The sequence below is a fragment of the Oncorhynchus keta genome, chromosome 11 (assembly GCF_023373465.1).
Source record: "Oncorhynchus keta strain PuntledgeMale-10-30-2019 chromosome 11, Oket_V2, whole genome shotgun sequence".
In the NCBI taxonomy this organism is placed as follows: domain Eukaryota; kingdom Metazoa; phylum Chordata; class Actinopteri; order Salmoniformes; family Salmonidae; genus Oncorhynchus; species Oncorhynchus keta.
In genome coordinates, this window is record NC_068431.1 from 21,724,485 (window position 1) to 21,734,304 (window position 9,820).

The 9,820-nt window shown below is 41.4% G+C and overlaps 1 long non-coding RNA gene across 1 annotated transcript in view; it reads left to right on the top strand.

Moving 5' to 3' along the window:
• LOC118389913 (uncharacterized) overlaps window positions 1-1,800 on the top strand; it is a 41,020-nt gene extending 39,220 nt beyond the window's left edge. The window contains exons 3-4 of the long non-coding RNA XR_004826881.2: window positions 772-848; window positions 995-1,800. This is a non-coding gene — a long non-coding RNA (uncharacterized LOC118389913). The remainder of the gene's footprint in view (window positions 1-771; window positions 849-994) is intronic.
• The last annotated feature ends 8,020 nt before the right edge of the window (window positions 1,801-9,820 follow it).

The window sequence follows — 9,820 nt, forward strand, 5'->3', positions numbered from 1 at the left end:
TCGGAGCCAGTCAGAGCTATGAATATGTCAAATATGCTAGGTCTATAAGAACATAAGTATATCCCATCAGTGGTGGTATGTGACTGCTTAATCCCTTTTACCATCCCACTGTTCCCCCATGTTTTACCAGCCTGGGCCCATTACAGCTAATATAGAGCACGCTGAGCTTATATCTGTGGATGGCCTCTTGTGTGAAATGCTGCCGCCACCAACACACAGTGATCATCAGGCTTGGAGCCTTCTGCCAAAGACACACGCACACTCACAAATGAGCAAGCCTAGAACTGGACTAAGCATCTGGGGCCCATTGAAAAACACTCAACCAATGATCCGTTGGTGCGGATTGCCAGCTTTGATCCATGCCTGGACCTGGAGGACGCAAAGTTCTTTGCTTGTCAGACAAATTATTAGGTCGAAACTACAGAACCATACAAAACAAGAGAACACACATGGTTAATGTTCAGAAAATATATATGTATATATATTGGTCATATTGGTCATGGCTCCCGAGTGGTGCAGCGGTCTAAGGCACTGCATCTCATTGCAAAAGGCATCACTACAATCTCTGGTTCGAATCCAGGCTGTATCACTTCTGGCCGTGATTGTCAAAGGGTGGCGCACAATTGGCCCAGCTTCATCTGGGTTTTGCCGGGGTTGGCCGCCATTGTAAATAAGAATTTGTTCTTCAAGGTTAAATAAAAAATATATATATTACAGAGCCTTTCCATAAGTCCACTCAAGTTTCTTCAAATGTCTTCTGACTGTGATTAGAGCGACGTTAATGTTGTGCTGTGATGCCAGCAGATTCCAGACTGCATTTGCCGATCGCCCATCATCTTAAACCATCAGTGAGTCGATGGCTTGAATAGTCTCGCTGGAAATTGAATACAATGTAAAAATGATGACCAGCAGTGTCAAATAATATAAACAGTGGTTATATACGGTGTGTATTAATTGTATGTGTATTAATCTTTTCTTACTTTTGTTGACACAGATTTCACAGCTCCCCACTCCTTTACTGCACATCGGCGGAAAATCCATTTCACCTTGAGAGTGAAATCATGCTGGCCTTTGATTGGGAGAACATCCACGCCATAGAGGACGTCCCCATGGGACTTGGGGCTCTGCTAAGGCTGTATTTTTTGTTTTCAGTCAAATTTCCCCAAAATGTCAAAAATACTTATGTTCTTGTCACGTCCTGACCGTAGTTTCTTTTTTATGTCTCTATTTATTTTAGTTTGGTCAGGGCGTGAGTTGGGGTGGGCATTCTATGTTTTTGTTTCATGTGTTATAATTCTATGTGTTTGGCCTGGTATGGTTCCCAATCAGAGGCAGCTGTCAATCGTTGTCTCTGATTGAGAACCATACGTAGGCAGCCTGTTTTCCCACTATGGTTTGTGGGTAGGTGTTTTCTGTGTTTTCACCAGTTGTAATAAATTTAACATGGACACGTACCATGCTGCATTTTGGTCCGATCTATCCTACTCCTCATCAGACGAAGAAGAAGTTCGTTACAGTTCTGGGGATAAGAGAAGTTGGGGTGAAGTTACCAGGGCCGGTCATAAAGATGGCAAACTTCCTAACATAATTAAGTGGTTGTTGGGCACACACACACACTAAAGCAAAAATAATCTGTATTTAGCATCAAGTCTACAATATTGTTAGTTTACCTATGATTCATTTTTAATGTGTTGTTTTTTTGTACATAATTATTTTATGATATAATGAAAAGTTCTATACAAAGTAAATGTATTTATTATGGTCTGACATGTCTGCAGAAATGTTGCAAGTTTGGCAAATTGTTTTGTAAATATGAATTCACATTTGTGGTGCCGCTAAATAATCAATTAATTATTTAAATCAATATTGTCAATATTGTTATTATTATTACTAAAAAATAAATAATGGAGGAACAGACAGTTAAAAAAATGAACCCCAAAAGGTTCTTCGAGGAACCATTATACGGGTTTCTTTGAAGAACCTTTTTCAAGCGTTCTTCAGAGAACTTATAGTGGTTCCCCCACAGTTTCAATTTGAAGAACCTTTTCTTTTTAGAGTGTAGGAGTAAATGTCAGTTGGCTTGTCATAGTCGGGCATTGAGGTGTCATGGAAATTCAATGAGAGAGACTTGGTCATTTCTTCAAACATTCATCTTTATTTAATACCAATGAATTATTGCAGTAATGAAACCATCGACCGCACACTAAGTTTTGTTGCCGAGAGCTTTGCTCACAATGAAAAACAGACATCTTTTAAAGGACTCCAAGAAGACTTAGTTCCAACCCTCTCAGGCAGATCAAAGAGCATCATAAGTCACTCTGGGTTCATCCTGGCTTTATCTGCAACTGGCGTTACCTTAACCCCTGACCCTGACCTAATTTCCCACATGCCAGGATGTCTAAGACCCTTTGTTCCAGTCCATCTCTATCCCAGTTACAACCACCCCACATCCTGTCCATGGAATACATCTCCCCAGTGCACCACTGATCATAGAATAAAATGTGGCTGTAAAGTTTTATCACCAGTAAAGCCTGTTTCCTCCATGCCAAGACTAGCTGCAGGAAGCTAGCTAAGTATGTAATTTTTCTATCACAAAGGTCAAGACAGCAAGTGCATGAGAGAGGGAGAAAATATCGAAGCTGGTTGCTGAGTTCCGAGAGCCGATCTGTTATCCAACGATTAGATTAATAGCTACTGTGAGAAAATCCCCCCAACAAGCAATCGCCTACCCATGTGTGGTCAACTATTTCAGCACAGTTTTGCGCTTCTCTGAGAAAAAGTCTACTTAATAAATATACATTTGAAAACTTTTGTAATTAGCCCTGCATTATAATTGTATAAAAGCACCTTAGATATGAATGTAGAATCCTCTCAATTTAATTAGATCTACTACTGTACAAGGACATTTTATGGATCTGCCAGTATTATCATTTTGAGATTCCGGTAAAGAAATGTGTATGTAGAGGGGGAACATTCTTCACCAGTTCTCTTACCATTTTGTACAATTGTGTGATTAGCCTACCAGTTGGTGTAACTGTAATGTTAATTTCCTTGAGGGGAATTTTGCTTTCACTATCACAATATTAAATACTTTCAAATGCATTCATGAAGTAAAATTGCTTTAGCTGACATGCTGCGGTTCATCTAATGAAGATTTGACTCGATCTATAAGCCCAGGACGATAGTAAAACGGGCAATAAGATGCACTACAAGAAAGGGAACACATTTATAACCGTAAAAAAAACGGTTGCAGGTCAGAGGGCCAAAAGTGAACAGTGGGAGTATCTATGACTCTCTGACGACCGGGTAGGGTAGGGGGCCCACACCCTCTGCTTCTCCCCTCCCTCGACGCAGGGTTCTGGGCCGGGAGGGAGGCTTTGGATCCCCGCATCTCCATGTCTCCTGGGTTGCGCCCGACCGGCTCCATCCCCCTTTCCCCGTTAGGCACGGCCGTATGGCTCACCCCCAATATCAAGGTGCACATGGGCCTATTTATATAATGAATATGAATTGATTCAATATTAAAGCATTAGACCACTCACTAAAGGCATCAGTCAGACTAAAGTTATACTTAAATCCAAACTGGTTGGAGAATATAAGAGTACATGGCCAAAAAGGCTAGGCATTTTTCAAGCTGTTCAAACATTCATTGATGACCAGCATGGTCAAATAATATAAACAGTGGTTATAGAGGGTGCAACCGGTCAGCACTTTAGGAGTAAATGCCAGTTGGCTTTTCATAGCTGAGAATTCAGAGGTCAAGACAGCAAGTGTGTGTGCGAGAGAGAGAGAGAGAGAGGGGATCAAAACACACAGTAATGTGTGGAATATAACAATAAGAATGTCAGTTCAATATGCAGTGCAGATCACCTCCTATTACCCTTATCAGAGTCTTAAGAATTGTGTGTGTTCAATTATTTGTGACATTGTGGCATTTAAAGCATATTGAAGATTTGAAGTAATAGCCTACCCATGTGTGGTCAACTATTTCAGCACCGTTTCACGCTGCTCTGAAACAAGAATGGGGACTGGTCTTGATAAATCTATGATATTTTTTTTGTTCACTGACTGTCTGTTTGGGTATTGGCTAGACTACAATTAGGCTGTGAAAATGTTAGGATTATTTTGCTATTTTTACTGTGGCCTACTCCTGACCGGTCACATTGCACAGCGCCATATTTTTCTAATGGAAACCCTGAGGGTTTTGTTTTTTGTTTTGCTCGGAATAGAAACACCATAATATTAATCAAATTCATTGAGCTAATTATCTTCAAATCAATCCCATATATTTTGTTCTTACAAAAAAAGGTTTTACATTTTCTAGTACAGCCAATATTAAAGTCCTTGAATTTGACTTACCAATGTCTGTTTAAACCCTGTTTAAAGGATGTATAGGCCTATGTTGTTGTATAGGTGGAGTTATGGATCAATTTGCATATGTTCCTCTAAGTACACTGCATAAAAATAATAGTATTCTTTTTTTCAAACCGTTTAGAAATGTTGATCCCAATGTCACACATTGGCCCCATTATGTATAGAAAGACCCAGGTATACCACATGATAAGATAAATATGCAGGTAGGTACCACTGATGCCTGTTTCCATTTTTTGAAAGCTTCCGTCACATTGCAATTTGAATTCAAATGGGATGTTCTCCTTTTGAAAGGGAAAGAAGGAAAATTACAAATTTTGCCTCTCGGCATTTATATTGCCTTATCAACAGTATGCTTGTAAGCAGGGGGTGGGTGAGATATCAGCCGATGTCAGTTTCACTGCTGCAGGGGCTGCTGCCTGTCAGGCTACGTGGCTGCTATTCAAATTGCAGTTGCAGCAAAGGTAATGAATAGCTGACCGACCTGTGGTAACTGGGGAGCCGTAGGGAGCCGTGTCAAAGCAGCTTGGGGATTGAAGTTAAAGGTACATTTGGGGCATGGCGGAAGCTCTCCTATGATTTAGAAACGACACTGGTTATGTTAAGTTGTCATCTTCGTAGCTGAACTCCCGTTCGAGGGTAATGGCTGTGCGTTCATATGCATGCGTGTCTTGATATCATGGAGGATCAATCCTTGCATAAGTAGCTCTTGCTTTGAATTTGAGTGGTTACATTTCTCCAGGCCCCTCCCACAGCGTTTTACCAAAACTGATTTGTTATTGTTTCAATTAAGGTTTCCAGCTTTAAGCTAATTCCAGCCCTGATTATGGCAAACAATAAATAGCAGACATGGTTTCTTTAAACCATATCTTGAAAGAAAACCATACATTGTCATTGTTAGACCTTGCCTCAATAACTATTCAGCGAACTACTATAGCTCGTATGCCGTCTTCTCCACACTTCATCAATTAACCAGTTGCTATTACCCCAATCATTCTTTGATTGTCTCTGTGAGCTTTATTAAAAACTGTAACGAGGAATCTGTTAGGCCTCTCATTGATTATTTTGGTAAATACAAAGAGCGCTGATGAATGGACTGAAATAGTCTTATCCGCTTGTTTAGTGATGCTGTAAATAAGCCTAATTGTGTTGACTCTGAAGTCGTTAATTAGGGTAATTTGTCTTAATGCCTACTGTAAATGCATGGAAAGAATGGCGCGGGCATGATGCAGCAGCCTACGGTAGCTGTGTCTCGATGCAAAGGGGGAGGAAAGTGGGTGAAAAGGGAGGGATCTGTCTTCCAATGAGATTATCCATAGGTTCTCCTGTTCGTTCAGTCTAGAGTAGAGCAGAGGCAAGCAGAGATATTTGGTTACCAAGGCAGCCCTGACTTATTGCTTAGTGACAACGACAACAACCAAATTAAACACACATTTTCAACTGCCTCTCAGAATGTTTTGCTAAACTCTTTAGTAGCAACTGTACTGTAGCAGCAAGCAGGGACAGGCGCATTATAGATAACACTGTAAGCCTCTGTGTTTACCTGGACAGAGATCATATGCATAATATTGGAGATTCAGCTAGTGTGCCCTTGGCCTCTCATTCTAATCCTCCTCCTCGGTCGTGGTGGTGATGGTGTTGATAGTGATGGTAGTGATAGGGTTGTGATGGTGGGGAAATTGATGGGGTGGTGGTCAAAGTGATGTGATGGTAGTAATAGTGATAATGGTGGTGATAGTGATGTGATGGTAGTGTTAGTGATGGTGGTCATAGTGATGGTGTCACGTTCTTTCAAAATCGAACCCAGAAGCAGACCAGGACAAGGAGAGTAGGAAGAAGGTGAGTATTTATTTACAAGTGAATGTGAATGGGTAGATATATCCAGGTGGCGTAGCGGGCAGCGGTGGTGAGTTGATGGGAGGAAATAGGTGGATCCAATGCGGTAGCGGAATCCTCCGACGACCAGGCGGGAATGGGTGATAGTGGTGACAGTGATGGCATGGTGGTCATAGTGATGTGAGGGTGGTCATAGTGTTGTAATGGTAGTGATAGGGATGTGATGGTGAAGATAGTGGTTTGATGGTGGTGTGATGGTGATGGTAGTGATGGTAGTGACATGGATGTGATGGTGGTGGTGATAGGGATGTGATGGTGATAGTGATGTTTTTATTGAGAGAGTGATGTGATGGTAATGGTGGTGATAGTGTTGTGATGGGGGTGATAGTGATGTGATCATAGTGTTAGTGATGTGATCATAGTGATGTGATAGTGGTGATAGGGATGTGATGGTGGTAATAGTGGTGTGATGGTGGTAATAGTGATGGATGGTGATGATAGTGATGGTAGTGTTAGTGATAGTGATAGTGGTGATAGTGATGTGATGATGGTGATAGGGATGTGGTGATAGTGATTGGTTGGTGGTGATAGGGATGTGGTGATAGTGATTGGTTGGTGGTGATGTGATGGTGGTGATAGGGATGTGGTGATAGTGATTGGTTGGTGGTGATGTGATGGTGGTGATAGGGATGTGGTGATAGTGATTGGTTGGTTGTGATGTGATGGTGGTGATAGGGATGTGGTGATAGTGATTGGTTGGTGGTGATGTGATGGTGGTGATAGGGATGTGGTGATAGTGATTGGTTGGTGGTGATAGGGATGTGGTGATAGTGATTGGTTGGTGGTGATGTGATGGTGGTGATAGGGATGTGGTGATAGTGATTGGTTGGTGGTGATGTGATGGTGGTGATAGGGATGTGGTGATAGTGATTGGTTGGTGGTGATGTGATGGTGGTGATAGGGATGTGGTGATAGTGATTGGTTGGTGGTGATGTGATGGTGGTGATAGGGATGTGGTGATAGTGATTGGTTGGTGGTGATGTGATGGTGGTGATAGTGGCGGAATTCCGCCTTGGCACAGCCTCACTGCTCTTTTATCTCCTGACCCAGTTCTTGCTCACTCACTCTGCCCTGCCAGAGAAATAGTAGGGAATGATGACAGGTAACCTGGGCCCTTGGAGACCCGCAGGGGCCTTGAGTCTAACCCCCCCTATCCCGGGCTGGGCGAACTACAGTATTAGCCAACATCAGTCATATATAATAATAATAATAATAATAATAATAATAATACATGGGATGTATATAGTGCCTTTCAATGCCAAAATATTTATCCACACATGTCAAAATACATCTTCTATTTGGAAAGTAGTTACTATCCTACTTATTGCTCATGGTGGTGGATTGTACTTTTATGTATATTCCACATGAATTTTAAAGGCAATAATATTGGGGTGCATCAGAAAGGGCACTTGATTCCCAAAATAGTGCACTACTCCTGACCAGAAGTGTTACCTTTCATTGAATCTACATTAGTTTCATATGTGTGTTTAGATGATGACTGTCCTTTATTTTTCATCCTGACTCAGTATCTTGTCTTTGCATGAGTATCATTTTTCCTGCTCACAGTTGCAGAATAGACATTAATGCATGTAAATAATTGTTAGTTTTTTCCAGTCCATTTGGAAAATGGTACTTGCTATTGTTGTTGTTGTTTTGTCCTCAGTTTTGCTCTTTCCAGGCTAAGCCTGCAGCTGCTTTTCTCTGTTTAAGGGGACAAATCGCACCAGGAAACTAAAACTGAAATGTAATAAGAGCAAATGAATCATAGAACACAGTTAATCTCTCACACAATACTCCATTGACTGAGCCTGGTGGAACCATCTGATAAGCAAGCCAAAGCATTCCCTATTGAAATAATGATTAGTGTATCTGTTGTTGTTGCAAAGATGGGCAACTAGCCTCCTATTGATAGTGGATTTGGATCAATTGACATTGAAGATTCAATGGCACAATGCATTTTTATACCTTTGCAATGATGCAGTGGGTTTCAAGGTGGTGTTTTGTTACCGCTGAGGAGAATGTATTGTTTTTATTGTTGTATTGTGTGTTTTAACTGTTGTTTACACACACACGTACACGTGCTCACACACACATACACACACCACCACCACAAAGCTGATATACTGTTTCTCATAACGCTGCTTTTCCTCTATAGTACACAATGTTGCCGTTGGGCTGAAAAAAATGGTGCGGCAACATTTTTCCAGGGACAGGCCAGGCGCCAAATACACATGGGGCTGAGAGAGAAAGAGAGAGGTAGAGAGAGGGGTAGAGCGGCAGATGGGGGAGAGAGGGAGAAAGAGAGAAAGGGGGAGAGAGAGAACAAATGAGAGAGGGAAAGACAGGGGGAACAGAGAGGACTCAGAGTAGAAAAACAAGCCTCTAATCACACAGTAGCTCTAATCCCACAGTAGCTGTAATCCCACAATAGCTCTAATCCCACAGTAGCTCTAATCACACTGTAGCTCTAATCCCACAGTAGCTCTAAACACACTGTATCTCTAATTATACTGTAGCTCTAAACACACAGTAGCTCTAATCCCACAGTAGCTGTAATCCCACAATAGCTCTAATCACACTGTAGCTCTAATCCCACTGTAGCTCTAATCACACAGTAGCTCTAATCCCACAGTAGCACTTATCACACAGTAGCTCTAATCACACTGTAGCTCTAATCCCACTGTAGCTCTAATCACACTGTAGCTCTAATCACACTGTAGCTCTAATCCCACAGTAGCACTTATCACACAGTAGCTCTAAACACACTGTAGCTCTAAACACACTGTAGCTCTAATTATACTGTAGCTCTAAACACACAGTAGTTCTAAACACACAGTAGTTATAATCACACAGTATTACACAGATGTTTTCTTTTTTACATTAGCAGAAAAAATACTGTCATAGGGAAGTGTGTGTGTCTGTGTGTGTTAAGGTGAGAGACGCTGCAGGAAAGCCAATAGAGTTGGAAGTGGGTATGTGTGTGTTCTCTACTATATTTCTTCCTTTCTCCATTGTATTGTCACACAATACAATGCCACAGATGTCTTACGTTGTGAGCATGCAATGGGTTCTGTGTGTGTGTGTCTAAATATTTTTGTGCATCTGCCGCTCTGCCTGGGATATATATATATATATATATATATATATATATATATATATATATATATATAGAGAGAGAGAGAGATGACCGGAGGTGTTGGCTCTACCTCTACTATTGTCTTGCCTTTAAGATGGGTATGTACTTTTCTCTTTATCTCATCACCAACCGACACTGGGCACCTAGTGATTTTTGTGATTCGTGTCCTCTGGTTCGTGGAATGCATTATGACATGGAATAGACCTAGTCTGGTTACACCAGCCTGAACATAACACTCACTATTGTTTGACTTGAAAGCAGCATTCAGACTGGTTTAACCATGTTAGGAGGCTCACTCCCATTCAACAACAACAACAACATGCTGTGACTCATCAGTCCGTGTGCGTCACATTACAAACACAGGATGCTAGATAGGCTATATACTCCAGCCAATGATGTCATCACGATTATTCTCCC